Genomic DNA, 22274 nt, shown 5'->3' with positions numbered 1-22274 from the left:
CAATTCGGTGTAAACCCCTTTTCAAAAACTTTCTTGTTTCGTGACACGCGTACATGATCCCCCACACGAGCCTTAGGTTTTCTAGGGTCTATTGTCTTTACATATTTGTAAACACTTTGTAGCAAAGAGTCATCCTTCACTTGATTCGGAGCCATGCCAATGGTGCGGTGGAATCTGTTATTGTAGACACGTAGAACTTGTGGTAAAATTTTAAGCCACTTATAATTTCCTTGAGCTGAAAACTCGCGAAAAAGCAGCGATTTTAGAGATATATTAAACCGCTCTACCACACTTGCTTTAATCTCACTGTGAGTGGAATAATGATTAATATTTTTTCTTTTCATAAGAGCTCTGAAAGTTGAGTTATAAAATTCTGTTCCCGCATCACTTTGAATACTTTTAAAACTTCCTGCTTCTTTCAAAATACTTCTCATGGCAGCAGTAACCATCACACCTGTCTTTTGTTTAACTGGAACTGCATAAGCACGTTTGCTGTACACATCTATGGCAGTCAGGATGTACTTGTAACCACTGTTCACTTTACTGTATGGTATCATTTCTACCAAATCAATCTGTAGTAAATCATGGAGTCCATATGTTAAAACCCTTCTGCGAGGAAATATAATACGTTTGCCTCGGTGAAGCTCGTATGCAATCCCACGCTGTGCGTCGCTCATTTTGCAATGTATCCTGATTCTTGTAACTCTTCAAGTATCGAAAGGATTTCGTTATTGTGTCCGGTGTGGCCAGAAGCCTGCGAGGCCATTAACAACCTGAGTCGATCTACTATCTCATTCGGATCATTCCAATAAATGAACTCTCGTTTACGACCTAAATCCAATGTTTTATGTAACAATCCACTTCCTCGTTGCTGCGAACCAATATGTGGAAACAGTTGCTTAATGATATCAAATTTCGCATGTGACGTGCTTTTATAGAGATTTGTTGCAGGATCATTCTTTTTAAAATAAGCATTTGTAAGCTCTAGTAGATTACCATATTGTTTAAGGGCCGATTCCGAGTACGTATGCGGCTCTCTGCGAAATAAAAGTTCAAATAAACCAGGAGCAGGTTGTATCAGTTCATCTTTAACGCGAATCATATTGTTATCGTGAAAAAATACTTCCGTGTCCCCTAAAAACCAGCGGTTATGTCGTTTAGATACACCATAGGTTCCATCACCAGAGCGAAGGTTGTAGCTCTGCAAATAAGACTGCACTCCACCTAAAGAATCATCATATGGAACACCGTGATGTTTTAAAGGAATAGCGTTCGAGTCATCACTGTCGCTTGATTCTAAATATTGTTTCACAGTAGCTTCTTCCGCAGAATCCTGCTTCACAGTATCGATAGACTGTGCGAGCGATGTAGTAGGTCCAAGTTTATCCAAACGCGAATTAACAGACTTGAATATTTCTTCATTAATTGCATCCCTCTCCAAACGAGCTCGTTTGGCAAGTAGATACTTTGCACGAACATTTTCTATGACGCGCTCCAACTTACTAGCCTCAAGAGACATGACTGCAGAGTTAGCGATAGCATATCACCCTTTTATATACAACTAGCATCAATACGTGAGTGATCTAGGCATGTATAGAGCTTGATGGTTTTGGAGGTGCTGGTTTTGGAGGTGCTGGTTTTGGAGGTGTTGGTTTTGGAGGTGCTGGTTTTGAAGATGCTGTTTTTGCAGGTGCTGGTTTTGGAGGTGAAGGTTTCTTAGACAACACACCGCGAGAATATTCATCAGGAGTAATCGTCAAAACATCAACAGTGCGATTCATTTGTGAAAGCTGTTGTACAATTCCAGCATTAATTTTCAATACCATCTCAACCATGTTAGCATTTAGTGCATCATTTAGTTCCTCTATAAATGTTTGTGCGAATAAATCTAACCTGCTCTCCAACGAGGTGCACATATCACCCAACTTTGTCGACACAGCGGAAAGACTTTCATTTAATTGAGCAATTAAATGCTGTTCTTTAGCCTCCATATTGCGCAAGAACTCCATAATCCCCACTTGCACATCTCTTGTTACAGTAAGTGATCTGTTGATATCTGTAACTTGTCGTGTCATACCATCAGTCATCGAATGCAAAGCATGTGTAAAAGCCCCGCTTACTGCGTCAACATACTTCTTATTAGCAGCATCACCATCTTGTTTAGGATCACCAACTCTCTTCAAATGTTTCCAGCTTAAGTCGCAGTCCCCTTCACGAGTAAACGTCATGCATGAGACGTGCGATCGTTTAAGTCCACCACCACCGAACTTTGACATCATGATTCATAAACCTATCACAATAAACTGATCAAAACCACATCTGTAACGCCCTTTATGTAGAGGAAAATCTTTAGCTATCACAATGAAACCATGCTCATTAGGACTGTTCCAACAGTGACCGCAAAGAGTTTTAAATCTCTCAAAGCTCATATCTGTACCGACATGGTCGGAAAACACATGTTTTAGATTAAGATCGTCCATTTTAAACAAAATTATTAGATTACAATTATCTCGCACTAATTGCTTTCGGGTTTGGGTATAAGTTTGTACCAAGTAGAAACAGTCGATCTTGTGGTGTCGCCCCATAGAATAATACTTTTGAACAATGCTTTGTTTATCACAAGCAACATCATCGAAGATTAGCACAGAGTTGGGGAGGGCTTGACTGGGGTCTAAAACATCAGCATTTTCTCGAAATTTAAAAAATTTCACTCCCCCGACATTTTCCAGCACATGGGCTAAACGTTGATATTTTGGTTGTTCTAGGGACTTGCTATATAAATACACATTCTCAAAACGTATCCCATTGGGGTGTTCGAGAAGTGAAAGAATAAGACAAGTTTTGCCAGAATTCGAAGGACCTGACACTATACACCGTATGGTATTTGGTAACAGAGATCCATGACGTTCTTCAGTTTTACTAAACACATCATCATCAATTAGTGAAATTGGTAAAGCGAGCTGTTGTTGAACAACCTCCATTCTTAATACTAAACCTAAACACTATAAAACAGTCATCCTTATAGTGAAACCACTCAGTGTCTTGATATGTCTTGTATGAGACGGAAGAGAGGTTCAGGCTTAGTTAATTCTGTTATAAATAAGCTACCATTCGAGGCACATCTTCCGGGCTACAATTTCTGTGGACCTGGCACGAGACTAGCCGAGAGACTAGCAAGAGGTGATCGTGGTGTGAATGCACTAGACGAGGCGTGTCGTCTTCACGATATTGTGTATGCGAATAGTAATAACTTGGCTGAAAGACATAAAGCGGATAAAATATTAGCTGACACGGCCGAGAAGATTAGAAAGTCTCCCGAAACTAAATTTGGACAGAGAGTATCCGCGTGGACCGTTAACAAGATTATGAGAGTGAAACGTAAGCTTGGTGCAGGTTTAAGATTTTCATCATCATCAAAGAAGAGAAACCGTAAATCTGTCAGGAAAGCCCTGGGGAAGAAGGGTGGTCTATTACCATTTATATTTCCAGCACTCGCTGCATTAGGCAGCTTAATTGGTGGAGCTGCGGGTGTTGCTAAAACTGTTTCCGATGTCCGGAGTCAGGCACGTATGCAAGCGATAGCACGTGCAGCAAAAAACGGTTCAGGACTTTATCTACGCCCCTACCCACAGTCGGGTGGTGGGGGAAAGCGAAGAGGAAGAAGAAGAAAGAAAAATCGCGGGAGCAGGAAGCGATAATCAAAAACTTACCAAAGCGAGCTCTTACAAACCTCGAGTTAATGAAGGCGATAAAAGAATTGAAAATACCATACTTTAGACAAATATACATGCGCGATTCGCTACCTAAGAAACCATTGCGTAATGAAAGTGCTATTTTGAATCTAGACTCATCCAAAGGACCGGGAACGCATTGGACTGCTTATGTCAAGACCGGTCCTAACGTTGAATATTACGATAGCTTCGGAGACTTGCCCCCACCAGTGGAACTGATACGATATTTAAACAAGTGCAACATAACCTATAATTATGACAGACAACAAAAGTTGCATTCATGGAATTGCGGTCACTTATGCTTAAGATTTTTAGTATCAATATATAAGAAGCATTAGTGTTATCATAAGCCACATATGCGACAGAGTGTTTATAGAGAGACCACACACAACGCGAGACGCAGTGTAAACTAGACAAAATGTCAATAACATTAATTTTAACTGGGAAGAGCTCGATTATGAGAACCTACTACTTCCCTCCCTTGCAATTGGATGGAGAGTGGACAATGGCATTGATCGATCTGACAACATATAACTCGATACCGAACATTGATGAAAATAATCAAGTTTTTCGATACATCGCAAACAATGAACATCATGAAATGAAATTACCAACAGGTGCATATGAAATAAGTGACATGGAAGCTTACATAAAACAGAACCTACCTGCAGATTCAACATTTCTATTACGAGGCAACCCCAACACCTTACAGTGCATAATGTTCAGCAACAATATACATGTGGATTTTAGTGGAAAAAATACATTAGGTGAAATGCTTGGATTTTCTTCTCAAGTATACAAAGCAGGTGAGCTGCATGAATCGACAAATCCTGTAAATATATTCCCCGTGAATGTTATACGAATTACAAGCAATGCTGTGGGACACACATACTTGAATGGTAAATTAAACAATACTATTCATGAATTTTCCCCCATAGTACCTCCGGGATATAAGATAAATGAACGACCTACCACGCTCATTTATGTCCCAGTTACCGTTCAATCGATATCGGAGCTCGACATTCAAATAGTCGATCAGGAAGGACGCTTAGTTAACCTAAGAAAGGAAGAAATAACTCTAAGACTGCATTTGAAAAAACAATGGGAGTGAAATATTTTTCTAAGCATAAATGGAGCGGTTCAGGTGTGCCCTTATCCAGTAGACGACGAGACATCAAACGGCTAACATCTGTTAACGTGAGATTCCTTAAAAAACTTGGATTTAGAGTTTATCCTCATGGAGAACACCGTTCTTGAAGTCGAGCAAGCACCACAATTTGAGGATTCTATTTCAAAAACTGAACTGCATATTTACAAACCATACTTAAATGGACCCTATGCCCCCAACTCTGAAATCCGTATAGTGATTCAAAATCATGATGCATACACAAACATCTCAAAATCCTTTTTGCGTATACGTGGAAAACTCGTAAAGGCAGACGGACGGAAACCGGACCATGCAAAGATTATAAACAATGGTGTATTACATATGATCAATCGGATAGGATTTGAACTGAACGGCGTTCTTATAGACCAGACCAGATCACTAGGAGTGGTATCTACAGTGAAGAATTATCTTTCACGAACTCGTGATGAATACGCCATCAGCAAAATGGAGGGATGGTGTCTCGAGGAAAACTATAGCTTGCCTCTAACAGCCGATGGTGTTTTCGAAATCTGTGTTCCGCTAAGCCATCTCCTCGGCTTTGCTGAGGATTATCACCGTATACTTCTAAACTCCAAACAAGAGTTAATTATAGTTTTAGAAAATACGTACATTAACTCGATCGTAGATGCGAGTGCGCAGCCTCAAGCAGTTAATTTAACCATAAACTCTATCGATTGGGCCGTACCACACATCCAAGTGTCTCCAGCGGAACGCACGCAACTGCTTAAGCTTGTGGAGAAAGGCAGAAATATAGATATAGCATTTAGATCTTGGTCTGTTGAAACATATCCCAGCATGCCACAAGCACAAAATGTCAGCTGGTCAGTAAAGACAAGCTTCTCGATGGAAAAACCACGATACATAATAGTCGGCTTTCAATCGGCTAAACATAATGTAATGACTGCCGATAAATCGAGGTTTGACCACTGCAACATAAAGAATATAAAACTATTCTTGAATTCAGAAAGTTATCCGTACACGGATTTGGACATAAACTTCGACAATGGATTTTACTTAATCGCATATGATATGTATTCAAATTTTCAAGAGTCTTACTATGGAAAGCAGAATGCACCTTTGCTTGACCCTCATCAGTTTAAGGAACTGGCTACGTTATTCATGTTTGATGTAAGCCGTCAAGCTGAGAAAATACCTTCGAATATCATAGATTGCAAGTTGGAGATCACAAGCTCAGACAACCTACCGATCTTAACACAAGCATTTGCAATAATATTGCACGACAGACTTGTCTCCTATAATCCACGAGACAAAGCTGTTAAAATACTGAGTTAAGCATAGTAGAGGCTCAGTCGTGTCTCAGCCACCATGAAGTATGTTAATCTGCAAGGATTTTTCTCTCAGTATGGCTTTATTACCAAGGAACTTAGCATTGCTGACTCTGAGGGGAACATAATTACGCGAACATTCAAACCGCCGTTTGAGTGGAGAGACATTAGTCGTAAATACCTGAGAAGTAATGCGTGGCTCACTAAAAATTTCCATAGTTTAAAATGGGAACACGGATTGTTTCCCTACAACAGTCTTTCCACCATCTTGACAACTCACTTGAGTGGAACTGTAATAGTTGCTGGAAGCGAACAGAAAAGATGGTTGGGTAAACACTGTCTCAAACACATGCACATAGTGGATGCACAAGAGGAATATGGCTGCCCGGCTTTCAAAAAATTAGACATAATGTATGGTCAAAATCGTGACAGCATAAGACCTGTATCGTCTCGCCGTAACGTCGCATTGCTTAGGGCTTGGATGCTAGAACACAGCGATCCTGGAATGTTGGATGACGCGCTCGAAATGGAATCAACAACAAGCGAAGCAACGGCAAACATGTCTGGACTGGAGGCGCTATAAATTGAGGTCATCGTCCCGGGGCACGACAGTCAGTGTACAGTTCGCGGTCGTGCGGGCGTAGACTCACTATATATTCAAGAAAAATGACGTTCGATCCATCGGCACGCTACACAGACGTGTCACCCGGCTTTCGTCGTGTGGCATACCTTACCGGAGATGGAGAGTTCCACCTCATAGTCTGCAACTTCAATCATCACTGGAGCACCGATTGCGATCTGGAGGCTCCGGACTTTATTGAGACGCCCTGCAATCAGGTAGATTGTGTTGTGCACTACTTGAGACCCGACAGTAAATTTCCTACTACCTTAGAAGAACTTAAGGCAGCAGCCGCTACTGAAACTATAACCTCAGAACCAGATTATTCTGCAGTAAGGTGTGATTTGAGACGCAGCACGAACCCAGAGACAGTTGTGCATTGGGAGGAGCAGTGTGACGGTTATGTTCACTACACAACTTATGAAAACAGTGTTTGCTACGAGACATGTAGTTTCCTTCAGTGTAAACTTTATCGATTCACCCCATTCGCTTAAGTTTGAGAGCTAAGACAATACCTATGTCAGTCATGTTATCACCGCGATTCCATGATATAACTCAAAGCCAAGAAGATGCTGTAATAGATGAATTGTGGGCACCGAGCATCTTAACATGGGATGAAGCGACAAGATATTTTAATTATCCTCCTGATCCACGATCTAAAGAAATGAAGCCTTCGACTTTGTTTGACAATACCGAAAATAGATATCTTTACAAACGTGCAAGTCTGAACTGTGTTGAATTTCATGTAGAGTTCTATGAATTTGATATTGGATTGAGTAGTCTTCGATACGTTTATTTCGAACTTTGTCGCGAAAATACTCATTTCCGACTGAGGTGGCACGCTGACAGACCATACAAGTCCGTGACTCTCTTGACTGTTTTCGACTGTCAGCATAAAGACTGTGTAATAAATCTTAGTCATCCAATGGCAAAGTTTCCCTGTACTATTGATGAGCTCAAGACATCCCGTGACAGAGACTATGAAAGTACTTTCTCCGAATGGTGTACCAGAATTAAACACTATCGCCATAATCCCGCTACATGCATGTGGAACCCACCTCACGACACGCCTTGCAGTAATCATTTGTGTTCCTTGTCGAGAGGTCGTTTATTACGAGAAAACAAATTCTCGGTGTCGACGCATCTAAGCAAGCAACTATGGGGATATAGATAATGGACTGTTCTACGAGATGCTCTACTCTATGGAATTTCGTAATCAATTTATTCATTCGGATGGGCAATATATTTTTAAATAGGATCGCCGCTTCCTGGGTCGACAGTCGAGCTGAAACTGTGTCGGTGTGAGGATCTGTGCCAAGCAAGATGTCTAACTTTCATTCAAGCAAGAAATACGTGAGTGTAAATCCTGGTCTAGGCAGTGTTGATTACAGCGAGTGGAGTCAAGACAATTTAAAACACATATCGGAAAGCTGTGACGGCATGTTTCACTCGAAACAAATACTCGACCCAGGACCTCAAGACATACCATTTGAATTAATTAACTGCTCGGGTTATGGACAATGTATTGTTAACATGCTTCGACACGATACAGTGCTGCCTGCCACGAGTGAAGACGTCTACGCACACGCATTCAACCAGACAGCTACCCAATCGGTTCAGGTTATCCCTGAATGCATTCAAATCAGCCCTGATTCGCCAACATCCATCATACCTGTAGCTGAGCCAATCACCGAGGCGACACCGAAGTCCACCAGACGACAGCGAAAGCCTGCTGCCTCTCGCAAGAGTCGAACCAGAGATCTCAGTCATTTAGGACCGGTGAGTCAAGATGTCGGAGTTCAAACAGAGTCTAGTGCTTCCATACAAAGAACTGACGAGATGGCCCGGGTAGCAGTGCGCTCATTACTTCTAGAATTATTAAGCAAAGTATAATTGAATTTTTGTCACTTTGTGTATGTAAATGTTTCAGCTGAATACGTAAATATAATATTCTTTGTGTGTAAGGAAATGTTCAAGTTAGCATTCAAATCTTTTTTTTATCGTCACTTTAATACTCTTTGTATGTAAATGTTCAGGTTTGTATGCAAACATTATGTGTGATTTTCTTGTAATATTTCAGTTTTGCATAAAGTTTTAAAATAAATTGTTAAAAGCATAATGCATATTTTATTACCGAAACTGTTTGCAACTTAAGTAAAGAACGTGTAGGTTACTGTATTTTTTATTAATACTCTTTTCAATTATATAATTTTCTGGTTTAGTATAATTTAAAAAAAAATGTATTCAAATTATCCATCAGTCTCTGCGCCCGCACGTTCACGAAATGTATGTTGACTACAATAAAACTAATGTGTAACCTCTGATTTATTGTTATGATTTAAGTATTCCTCTGATATAAAATAAAAGCTAGCATTGAAACGTCCTGCCTTCCTGGGCCGACCAGCGGGTTGACGTGCGCGAGCCCGTGGATGAAGCTCTCTATTTTCAGAGAAAGGAATTTGTTTTTCCAGACAACTGTCGTCGCACCTAAGAGGTGTCTATATGCTGTCACAGACTTGGTTGACAGTTTCTGCAATCGTTGTAATGCATTACAACGATTGCAGAAAAATGTTTTCAGTAAGCTATAATAAAAAAAACATTAATTAAATTTTAATTCTGAAAAAAGTGAATGGTAGAAAATCTACTTTCTAAAACAAAAAACATATAGTTTAACTAGTTTTCCATGATCACCATATTATTAAATGATTTTACCAAATATAATCTACTCAACTTTCTTAAATTAATAATTTTCAGTTTATAACTGTCATCTAAAGCCGACACACAGAGTAGGCGATTCCGCGAGAATTCAGGTCATCGCCCGACGCAGATTTATATATATATACACCTGCCACAGAGGTCGGAAACCTCATTTGATCGCAGCCAGCCCTCGTCAGCCCTCGATACCTCCTCCGCAGAGAGACGTTCTTCTCCAGATAAGGTATGTGTTCTGTCAGTTCTGACTGACAACACGAGATGGAGTACATTCGTTTCGTTAAAACACGTTCGCGCACTGTGTTTACAGTTCTTATTTAACAATATGTCCACTATTTTAAATAAATAAACACGTTAAAACGGTCGAATTAAGCAATAACTAAATCCATGTATTTATATTACTTAAATTGTGTATTATCACGGAAAAATTACTAAACTCTATTTTTTTTGTTGCGATTATATTACTTTGAATATTATTCCTGTTTTCGCTTATTTATTAATGATTGAGAATCAACTTGTTTTCATAATTATTTTTACAACGGGATGCGTGTATTTAATATTTCTTTAATACATCTTTCATTCTGTTACTGAACGCTATGCGCGATTTATAAAAACAACAACCATTCAGAGCTCGTTCTTTGCTTGCAAACAGTTAAATAAATTTTGTCAAACTTTAAACAATATTAAGCGTGATATGAAGTTGATATACATTTGTTTTCAATACAGTATGTTCCATGTAAATAATAATTCTCTACATTCTCAGAATATACCGACATATAATTAATTTCTTGCACATTGTTTACATGTCTTAAACATTTTATATTTCTACATTATTTACAACTTGAAATACTTCACAAATAAATATTACAAGAAGTTTTCTCATGACATACAATTATTTCATATTTACACTTATTTTTTCAATACAAATTTTTACACATATTATGGAAAATAATAAGTGCTTATACAGTTGTTGGTTTCAGTATATTAGAGCAAGCATCTTTTATTTATTTTTCAGGTTCTAACTTGTTGAGCGTATCCTTCTTTATTTTTTTTAAATTCCTTTTATAATAATGTCTTCTCCATACTCTAATAAGCGTGCTAGATTTGAGGAAAGCGAGCCTTCGATGTCTGAGCTCGATGAATCATCTATTGATTCATTGATTTCATCTTCATCATCATTTGAGTCAGTGATTTTATCGTCGGTTGATGATTCATCCAACCTAGAGATCGAAGACACGCCACCTCCCTCTTTGCCTAGCCTGAAGCCCGTCGCTTTAGATTCCGCATTCCAGGGTCGACTTGTTGATTCCAGAATCGCGAATGATATTCCCCAGCCCGACCCCAACATTAATAGATTTCTCTCCAGGTGCAGGGAACCCTTTCTGGACGTAGTGGGTGGCGTTCTCCGCCCATTCAAAATTTATCTTACATTGGCCGCGGTATTTATTAAGGAGGATCCTGGGCAGGGGCCCATCAGTGAAAGCTTCCACTTCGCCTCCAAAAGTATCCCTGTTTTGTTAAGTGAGGACCTAGCAGAAATTTTCAGTTTCACATTAGTTTCTGTGCTTATGGAGCATGTAAGTGAGTTTGCTTTGCGCGGGTCTGGATGGATGTTGAGTCATGTAAAACATCTCGACATGCATGTCTCTGCATACCGACCATTCACGGTGGGGGCCGCGCATACAAAGTTGCCTGCATTTTTGTCTAACCGCAAAGCTTGTGTAAACATCGAGACTGACCGTGAGATGTGCTTTCTGTATGCCGTTATGGCAGGTGTGACGCCGGTGGCTGGGATGGTTACTCGTACTGGATCGTATCCTAATCCTCTCGAGGTTTTTGATACGACCGGTATGACGTTCCCCATGACACTGCATCAGGTTAAGATCTTTGAGAGTCTCAATAATATTTCCGTGAACATTTATTCTTGCGTGAGTGATCAGGGAACGATTATTGACGAGGATTTTAACAAACCCACTGATGCAAGTATCCAGCCGATTTGCATTACCTCTATGCGATGTGATCGCCATGTGAATATTTTGGCTATTCGTGCGTCTGGTGCTCCCGCTCATCTCCATTTCGTGACTATTAAGAATTTGTCCCACTTGCTTTCTTCTCAACTCTCGCGTGATCAACATACAAAGTGGGTTTGCGACCGCTGTCTTCAGTATTTCCATACTGCGGACAAGTTGAACTCCCACACTGATTTGTGCAGCCAACACACGGCCGTTCGGTCAGTATTCCCGACTGAGGAGACCAAATGGCTCGAGTTCACAAATGTATCCAAGAAGGAACGTATGGGCTTTGTCGCTTATTGCGATACAGAGACCTACTTGAAACCGATGTCCACCTGTTTACCGGAGACCGATGCCTCCAGCACCACGACGGTGAACGAGCACGTGCCTTATGCATGTAGCATTTTATTAGTTTGTTCGTACGATGCTTCGCTTACCAGATATGCGCACTTTGAAGGGGAGAATTGTGTTGCCGACATGGTCTCTACCTTGATTGATATGACTAAGTGGGTGTGCGCGATTTATGCTAAGACCGTTCCCATGAAAGCCCAGACTCCTGCTGTTGCTGCGCGGTTGGCGAGTCAGACACATTGCCATATATGTAATAAGACACTAGGTGACAAGTCAGTGTTGGACCATGACCACCTGACCGGTGAGATTCGTGGCTATGCGCATTCTAAGTGTAATATTGCATTTAGACTGCAGAAGAACCAACTGGTGGCTATTTTCCACAATCTTCAGAATTATGATGCCCACTTTTTGATGAGACCATTAGTCTCACGTCATATTGCACAACCTGACGGTTCCTCCATTTTGGAGAACCCCGGGGAGGTCAGGGTTATAGGCACGTCTCTTGAAAGTTACAAGAGCATAACAAAGTACATACCGATTACCGGTAATGATGCGAGAGGAGGTACTCGAACAGTGCGTTTAAGATTCATTGACTCCCTTAACTTCCTAACTTCATCTCTGGATACTCTGGCAGGTAATCTCTCGCCTGCTCAGCTGAGCCTCACTCGTGTCCAGTTTCCAGAAGACGCACAGTTTGATCTAGCTCGTAGGAAAGGGGTGTTCCCATACGATTTCGTCACTAGTATGGCAGAACTGCAGACGACCTCACTACCCCCTAGGGAAGCATTTCATAATGCTCTTAGTGGGACTGACGTGAGTGACGGGGACTATGCTCACGCTAGATCTGCGTGGAATGTTTTCCGCTGTAAGACTTTGAACGATTACGCGTTGCAGTATTTGAAGGTGGATACGTGTTTGTTGGCTGACGTGTTCGAGAATTTCCGTTCAGTTTGTTGCCAGTCCTATGGCTTAGATCCGGCGCACTACATTACGGCCCCATCACTTGCGTGGGACGGTTTGTTGAGCAAGTCTGAGGTGTGTCTGGAATTAGTCACCGATCCAGATATCTATCTTTTCTTGGAGAATGCTGTTCGGGGTGGGATCACCAACGTTAGTCGGCGCTATGCGAAGGCTAACAATGTTTACATGAGCAATTATGACTCCAGCCTGCCGTCTTCCTACATCTGTTATTTCGATGTAAATTCTCTCTATGGTCATACGATGCTTGGTAAGCTTCCGGTGGGCTACTTCCAGTGGGTGCAGGAACTCGAATATGCAAACTGGAACTTTAGCACCATGGACACCGATGGTGACTGCTCATGTTTTATAGAGGTGGATCTATCCTTTCCGCGTGAATGTCATGACCGGCTATCAGACCTGCCGCTTGCACCCGTGAATGGCGTACCGGTGAACGGCAATATGTCAAAGCTCTTATTGACACTTGAACCGCGAAAGAACTATGTTTTACATGCAAAAACACTGCAGCACTACCTTACGTACGGGGCCGTTCTTGACAATGTTCATCGTGTTTTGCGCTTTGAACAAAAATCCTGGATGGCGTCGTACGTACGGTATAATCTGAATTGCCGTGCTCAGGCAGCGAACCCCTTTGAGAAATCCTTCTATAAATTAATGAATAATTCCGTTTTTGGCAAATCTTTGCAGTCGCCGCGTAGGGAGCGTGACATACGTGTGGTTTCGCGGTACAATACCATATATGGTGCGGCAGAGTTGATAGGTCGTCCGTCATTTAAGGCAAGGCGGATCGTCGATGAGAATATGGTCCTCATTGAGTTAGCCAAAGGTTCGGTAACCTTCAACAAACCCCTTTACACTGGTGTGGCCATCTTAGATTTATCCAAATTGCATCTCTATGATTTCCACTATAACTATATGCAGGTTAAGTTTCCCTTTCCATCTCTGCACCTGCTTTACTCAGATACCGATTCTCTTCTGTACCACATCGAGTGTCGCGATGTGTATTCTTCGATTCTCCCCGATTTGGCTTCTCGATTCGACACTTCGAATTATGCTCCAGATAATGCTCAAAGGTTTCCATCAGTCAACCACGGCATGACTGGTGTCATGAAGGATGAAGCCGCTGGACGCATCATTACTGAGTATGTTGGTCTTCGCCCCAAACTTTATGCATACAAGATGGACGATGGTGCTTTTACGCTTAAAGCCAAGGGTGTGAAGGCCAGTGTACTCAGCTCGCTACTTTTTGAGCAATATCTGGATTGCTTGCAAACAAATTCACGGGTTTGGGGGACTCAATATCATTTTCGTTCACGAAATCACATTGTTTGTACTGAACGCGTGACTAAGGTGGCGTTGTCATCAGGTGATGACAAGCGGAGCATTTCCGATGATGGAATTAGCACGCTTCCATGGGGACATTACCGTCTAGATCCCTGAACCTGAGTTCCCCACATAATAAGAGATTCTAACTTTTTTTTTTATTTTATAATTTTCCAGTTTTTTTTTTTGTACTATCCTCATACATTGGTACGCTCAATAAGCATTGCTGCTCCGAGTCGAGTTGTATGAAAACAACAGCACTCCAAACTCCTCCTCCGCTCGGAGTGGCCAACTGGGTAGATGGCAACCAACTTCGATTCATTGCCTCCCCCTTCACCCATAAAACATTAAGAATGTTGGACAGAACTCATGCACTACTGTACTGCGCATGTGGAGATAAAACCATCGGTATGTTTAACATGTAGAGATTGCACTCATCTTATTTACACGGTTCAGATAGTGAATCTGATAGTTTTCTTTAAATGTTAGTCTGTTTAATAATTTAAAGTAAATTTGAGTCTATCCTGATTTTAAATGCTAATGTGGTTAAACTTTGTTGCATGTCATCTTTCCGTCAAGACCAGGTCAACTATAGTCTTCATTCTGTCTCTGACAATTCCATAATGAACATGGCTGCTTTTGAGGAAATGCGCGATTGCATTGAATATGCGCTTCATGCTTGCATCGGCATGAATATAGATGCGATAGTACACCATCTAGAGGTCTCCGCGATCAATTTGTTCGCTGCATTTCCAGAGGAATACGAGTTTCTAACATACCTTTACAACGGTATTATAGCATGCTTTGAAGCTGTAATGGAGGCTCAAGAGCAAGTGGAGCCAGATGATGGAGTGGACAGCGGCTTCGGAGAGAGTGACGGTGAAGCATAATGCTTGCGCCCTTGTTAAACATGGAAAATAGGCCTCTCGGGGAAACTCGCCATGTATAAAAAAAAGGAGTTAACGCATCTAATGCTGTACCTCCTGAGACATAGTCTCTAAGGTGATGTGGAAAGCAGCATACCACTATAAATTCAAACACAAGTTTTTTTTTTTTTTCAGCTTACACTCCAGAGAATCTTCCGCCACGTCGAGATGAAGAGAATGAGACTACACATCATAGTTATAAATTCACTATCACTAAATAATAATAATGAGCTTACACTATTATTAAATGCATTACAGGAAAGCTAACACTAAAGTATGCCTATAAGAAAAAATTTCTTATGCCTGCTTCTGATGCATATAAAGGAACACATATCATGATCATTCAATATGGTGCACTCTGTGCATGTAAGGGAACAATCTTTTCGGTGCACTCTGTGCATGTATTGGAACGAGTCCTTGGGTGTATCATGTGCTTCCAAGATGGTGGGGCTGTTGAATCCAATATGGCGGAGAATTGTTTAAAGGTTGTAATATTTTTTTAAATTTAAATATCGCGCCCTCTGGTAGCAACACTTGTTACTAAATATATCGATTAGCATTCGACCTATCGAATGGTGCTGCGCCCTGGCAGCTGAAATATGAAATATAAGTAAATATATCGATTAGCATTCGATCTATCGAATGGTGCTGTGCCCTGGCAGCTGAAATATGAAATAAAAGTAAATATATCTATTAGCATTCGACCTATCGAATGGTGCTGCGTCCTGGCAGCTGAAATATGAAATAAAAGTAAATATATCGATTAGCATTCGATCTATCGAATGGTGCTGTGCCCTGGCATCTGAAATATGAATTAAGATGGCGACGGTGGCACACTCTGGTAGCCAACTTGAGAATCAAGATGGCGGCGCCTCTGGCAACTCATTTTTGAATTTGCCGCGCGATACTAGCGACATCTACCAGCCAACTTGAGAACCAAGATGGCGGCGCCTCTGACAACTAATTTTTGAATTTGGCGCGCGATACTAGCGACATCTACCAGCCAACTTGAGAACCAAGATGGCGGCGCCTCTGGCAACTAATTTTTGAATTTGGCGCCATCTGGTAGTCTGTGCTGGAATTAAAGATGGCGGCTGTATAATAATTTTAATTTCAAATGTGGCGCCTTAGGTATGCATTAAGGAAGGCAAAAACACCCTCCCCCATTTATCATAAACTTGCCGTCAGTACGTAGCATATATAGATTATTTATTCCACCATATTCCAATTGGTCTCGTGGTCTAGTGGTCAAGGCGTCCGCCTCGTAACCACGACATCCTGGACGTTTTCACGTCCCATGGATCGAATCCCAGCCTCGGCACTGAAAATATTTTAGTTAAAATAAAATAATACCTGCTGCTACCTGGTGGCAACCAACAGAACTATATGACGTCACACAAGATGGCGGCCTCCAGCAGCCGAAACAAGATGGCGACCAGGAAAAATCAAGATGGCGGCCTCCAGCAGACGAAACAAGATGGCGGCCAGAAGAAATCAAGATGGCGGCCTCCAGCAGACGAAACAAGATGGCGGCCAGAAGAAATAAAGATGGCGGCCTCCAGCAGACGACACAGAATCATGACGTCACGATTCGAAGTTGGTGGAAATTTCTAGAAATACAAAATGGCGGATTTGCGGATTTGCGGATTTGCGATTTGCGGATTTGCGGATTTGCGAATTTGAGATTTGCGGATTTGCGAATTTGAGATTTGCGAATTTGAGATTTGCGGATTTGCGGATTAGCGGATTAGCGGATTAGCCACTGGATTAGCGGATTAGCCACTGGATTAGCGCATAAAAAACCATAAAAAATGCGTAAAAAATGGGATAATCCCCGGATTACCCCGCTCCCCCCTCGCCTATGTTCCAGAGTCGGCACGCTCTCCCTACTATTGTATCTCTATAGGTTTTCAGATTGGCTTATTGACACTTTAGTAATGAAAATTTGGTATTATGTCATAAGATAGAATGTATAACATGTTAATTTGGGTCACTATAGCTTGCTCTCAGTTAAATTATAGTAGCATTATAATTGGCAAGTTTATGTTGGTGCTTATTTCAAATATATTAACAAAACATATCATTGGCTTCTATGGTTGTAACCATGATGAAAGAACTTAGCTTAAACTATTTGAAGGAGAGAAAAAATGAATAGGAGTTTTTGGCTACCATGACAAGGTTCACGCTGCGGAATTGTGTATTGGCCAATATTAGTATTGCTTGCTGATATTAGAGGGCAATTTAATGTCGAACTTGTTTGAAGTTGATAGCTCAGGTATTGTAGCTATTTTGAAGATAGTATATTTTGACAGAGTCTCTATCAGAGTAGAGATATTTCAAGTTTAATATTCTCCAAGTACTGGTAAAAAGTGGAATTAAAAGATATTAATAGTAAATACTGCTATGCTGACGAGCATATTGTTTCCAATAGATTTATGTTATTGTGATTCTATCACTTATATTGTGCAATATGAATGTTTACTGATTTCATATTTATGCACTTAATCAGCCGTTTGATTCGGTAAAATATATTATTGCTATAGATATAACAATGCTGGTAGAAGTTGACAGTCTCCTAAGTAGTAACTCATAATCACAGACTTGCCTTTAAGAACATAAAGTAGATGGTACCTGCTTGTCGCACGGCTGATATATATGAGCAGAGAGCAACACGAGGTAAGAGTCAAAGATAAATAAAATGAAGAGGTTATTTTTCATGAGCTACTTCCAACAAAACTCATGATAAAGTCCAACCAACCTTTTTATTGTGTTCTTGCACGTAACATAATGCATATCTTAAACTTAAAATAACTTGTGACATTATTATTGATTACCTATATTTAGTAGGATCGTTAGATATATAATATATTATTATGTAATATATTATAGTATAAAATATTTTTTTGATCATTTTATTTTAATTTCATATAATATTTTCGTTTAACGATTTACAATATAATTAATTAAATTAACTGATTAAAGTATATATCTTCCAAGGAAAATATTGTAAATTTTCAATTTAAACTAACATACATTGTTTCTACTTATTAATTTTAGTTTCATTGCTTATCAAAACCTTTTTGTAGATATTCAATTGCTACCATTTTTCTTACAATTAAGTTTTCTTTTCAATAATTAGTAACGTTTATGAACATAATTATTCAAAAAGTACACAAAAAATTGCTATCACACGTGGTTTATCCATTATTATTCGTGCCTTAAACATAATAATTAATTTCAAATTAGTTGTCAAAATATTTTAATTAAAGGCGCAAATAGAACCGTGTTGTGTTTCCATCAAACTGACGAACTACACTGAAAATTATTTTTTATGTCACTGTCCGGCATAGATTTTTTTTAAATAACTAAATATCACGCTGATTTTATTTATTCCCCTCCTGTCAACGATTTTAGCGTTCAAGCATAGAATAATGAGAAAGACATATAAGGTGACTTTTACAGTGGATACCTGACTATGTTTGGTAAAAAATGTAACGTCTATTGTTGGGTCATAACTACTAGCAAAATAACTTGGCTGTGAGATTCAAATCCAAAGAGTTAAGTTTATTATATTAATTTACTATTTGACGACTAAATGCTTAGCAAAAAGTTTGTGTGAGAAACTCTTAATGTTATTTTTTTTAAATAAAACTTCTCTTTTGACACAGCATACAGACGTAAATAGATTTCGAAGTAGGAAACTAATTCTTCTGGAAATATTTTAGATATTTCTATAAACTTATGAAACATTTTAAGAACTCAATGGAAGTAAAGTATTTATGTTCTTCAATATCACAAAAAGGTCTATTAAACGTTTACTCATTTTCCATGGAGCAAAAATGCTTCCAGCATTGAACAGCATAGTAAGAATTTTATATTTTGCCAACTAAGGTAGTCATTCAATATTTTTTTTCCTTCAAATACTATTTTTCATCACTTGCGCTAATAAAGTGGTCTTAAAAGAAATTGCTTTGGACCAAGTTTTGAAATAATATTAAGATGGTGTCAAATTAATTCGAACAAATTTAATTCTAAGGAAGTTGAATTTTTTATAGTTTCAAGCCTTGTTTTTCATAAATATATTTTTATCCAAAGTTTAAGATAAAATTCAGCATTTATACAATAAATAAAAACGGATGATAAAAATATATGTTAAAATAAGTAATGATTTTTGTTTTACTTTCAACCCTTGTTGTCACCCCCTACAGAAATGTTTGATTACATAGAAATTTATTTTAACAGAAGTTTTAGACAATAGTTAGTAATTTAAACAAAAATAATAATTCATTCGATAATTAAAATAGTAGGAAATTTTTATTAATTTTTTTTAAAACCGAGTGTTTTTCACCTCCTTGCAAAAATATTTTGTATAATCGAAAATTATTTCAGTTAGAAGTTTTATATAAAAAATAAAGATTTACAGACTACTAGAACGGATTTTATGTTGTGCCTACTAAAGGAAAATTGAATTAAAATTATATTTTAACCCGTCTGTATCCACCATATGCAGCAATGGTTGGTTGTATCAAAAATTGTTTCAGTAAATAGTATTAGATAATATTTATAAGGTTTACAAACAATTTGACCGGATTTAATATTGTAAATTACCCCTGTTATGTTCCATCCGTTGCAGGAATAGTTGGTAGTATACTAAATTATTTCCAAGAAAGTTGTAAATAATAATTAATGTTTTGTGTAATAAATAAAATGAATTTAATAGTGTACAGGGTACGGAATTTATGAATTGTTTAAAATTCTTAATCCTGCAAATGGTTCCTCTGTCAAAATTTTTTTTACAAATGTTTTAGATAAATATTATACCTTTAACAAATTATTGGTCTGGATTCGATATCGCGTCTATCAAGGGAGTTATGAAACATTCTTGTCCTCCGACCTTTTTTTTATTTCCACCCTTTTCAGTTATGGTTGGTCGTATCACACAGATGCGAGCACTTACAGCATAAGCAATTAAAAATGCAGAGAAGTGTCGTGTGTGTCGAACGAGGCAGAAAGTAGCCGAGAGAAATGAGCCGGTGGCAAAACGAGCCCCCAGAAGAGGCGCGGAATCTGTGCTCGAGCGAGCCTCAGCCTTGCACCTCGCGAGAAGCGACGGGGAATGCAGGGAATTGTCTGGTGATGGACGTGGATGACTCTCTGATGATTCTGGTGCTGATGTGGAGTCAGTGGAGCCGGCGGTCGTGAACGATGGGCCGAGTCTGTCACGGTTCGGTGTCGCAAATTTTTGACGTGACAACGTCTAATAAATCGATGAACGCTGGCTGCACGCACGAAAAAGGATGATTCATTGTCCCGTTACGCACATTGTCCCGTTTTGCTGTGTCCTGTTACGCTCATTGTACGCTTGCGCTCTACCACTCGATTGGGAAAAACCATCGATTTGACTTTTACGAGGCACATTAAACTTGAAACACTCCCATTCGTTTCCTACTTTTCCTATCATCGTCCTATCCTTAACAGAATAACACAGATTGGAAGAAGTTAAATAGCAAACATGTATAAAAGTTATAGTTAAAATAATCTCTTCGTTAAAGTAATAAAAAAATTTGAATTGATAAGTGCAAATAAAAGTAAATTTATCAATTAAATTGTAGATTTAATTTCACTCCTTCTTTGTATCCATACAAAATAGTGATAATTAAATAAAAATGATTCAATTTTATTCATAAAAGTATGCAATCATTTCATCAATGTTTTGTTATGACGTTGTCACGTTAAACTATCGTCCGTAAACCGACTTTACAGACAACCAATTTTTTTTTGTCAGCCGCCAAACTCTTAAGAAAGAGACTCGTGAGAAAAAACTGAAGAGAGGCTGACAGATTTAGTCCCCCAACAAATAACCGACAAACAGTCATTACAATCTTTAAGGTCATACTCCATAGTTTAGCAGACACTCGGAAACACTATTATTATTACCTACCATAAATTACTCAACAGGGAAGAAAATTACCGTCTACGGCGTTGTAAACAGAGCTCCAATCTTCTCATGAATGCGATGCTAATTTCCATCAACCATAATTTGCTCGAATTTTTTAATAGTTATTTTTTTATAATTTAAATTATTATTATTACAATTATTCTAGCGTGGCCCTCGACTATCTAGTAATACGTTCATAGAATTCACGTCAAAAAATAAAGCAACATAAATTTCGTTAAATTATTTTATTTATTTCATACCAAAAATACTCGTTCTCCACGATATAAATTCGTTAAACACATGCCTGGCGGCTGCAGTCCTGAATAGAGCCTACCAATAAATATTTTTTCGCTTATCGTCTTTTTGATACCGATGTCATACACTCGGATATTGGAGAAGAAAACGTTAGTGGCGAAAAGCAGGGAACCCACTCTGTAACTGCCTGGACTGATTTCAAGAATCCAGGGAAAACATAAATCTGGATTAAATGTGTTTTTTTTTTTAACTTGTACCATTTATAGTTACACTTAATGTCGTGAGAAACATCGACAGGAAACAAAAAAAAAAAAGGATGAATACGAAAACACAAATAAGGCAACTTTAATGAAGCTGATGTCAAGAAAGTGAACAACACAGAAAATTTCATGTTAGGAATTATTTATAAAAATATTACAGCACAGAGACGAACACAGTAGACTTAATAAAACAACAGTTGCGACTTTTTGGGAAATCAGATCTTATTCCGTCCTCAAGCACAAACAAGAACTATAATTCCATGTGTGCCTGAGGATGGCAACAGTTCTCAGCTCCCGAAACCTCGCAACAGTTTTCTTACGGTAGCCGTCTGTGCTGGCGTCGCGTGGTGTCTAGGTCACATATATTGTTTCGAATAATGTGGGTAAAATTGGGTTCGTAACAGTTAGCCCAATTAAGTTTATCACAAGTTTTATTAATCACTAATATTCACATTATTAATCAATAATTGTACATAAAAATACTGATCACCAATCACTTGCACTTAAAAAACTTTATTCGCCAGTCACTCAATGTCTGTCCAGTCCCGCAGTTCGCACTCCTCACTGGAGCTGGGCTCGACAGTGGTTCGCCCCTCACCGCGCGCCTGTCCTCACACACACAGTCTCGCACCACTCAGTCGCACTCTCACGGTCCCGTCGCTCCTCGTCTCACCACTCTGGTGGACGGGGGAGGGGGGGGGGGTCCTCTCACTCA

The 22274-nt window shown here is 39.3% G+C and overlaps 1 protein-coding gene across 1 annotated transcript in view; it reads right to left on the bottom strand.

The window, feature by feature from the left end:
* The window catches only part of LOC134540837 (allatostatins), a 510609-nt gene that overhangs the window by 325741 nt on the left and 162594 nt on the right, over window positions 1–22274 (bottom strand). The window lies entirely within an intron of this gene.

This window comes from Bacillus rossius, chromosome 17 (assembly GCF_032445375.1).
Source record: "Bacillus rossius redtenbacheri isolate Brsri chromosome 17, Brsri_v3, whole genome shotgun sequence".
NCBI classification, from domain to species: Eukaryota; Metazoa; Arthropoda; class Insecta; order Phasmatodea; family Bacillidae; genus Bacillus; species Bacillus rossius.
The sequence above is the reverse complement of the archived record's forward strand: the minus strand, read 5'-3'. Positions and strand labels throughout refer to the sequence as shown.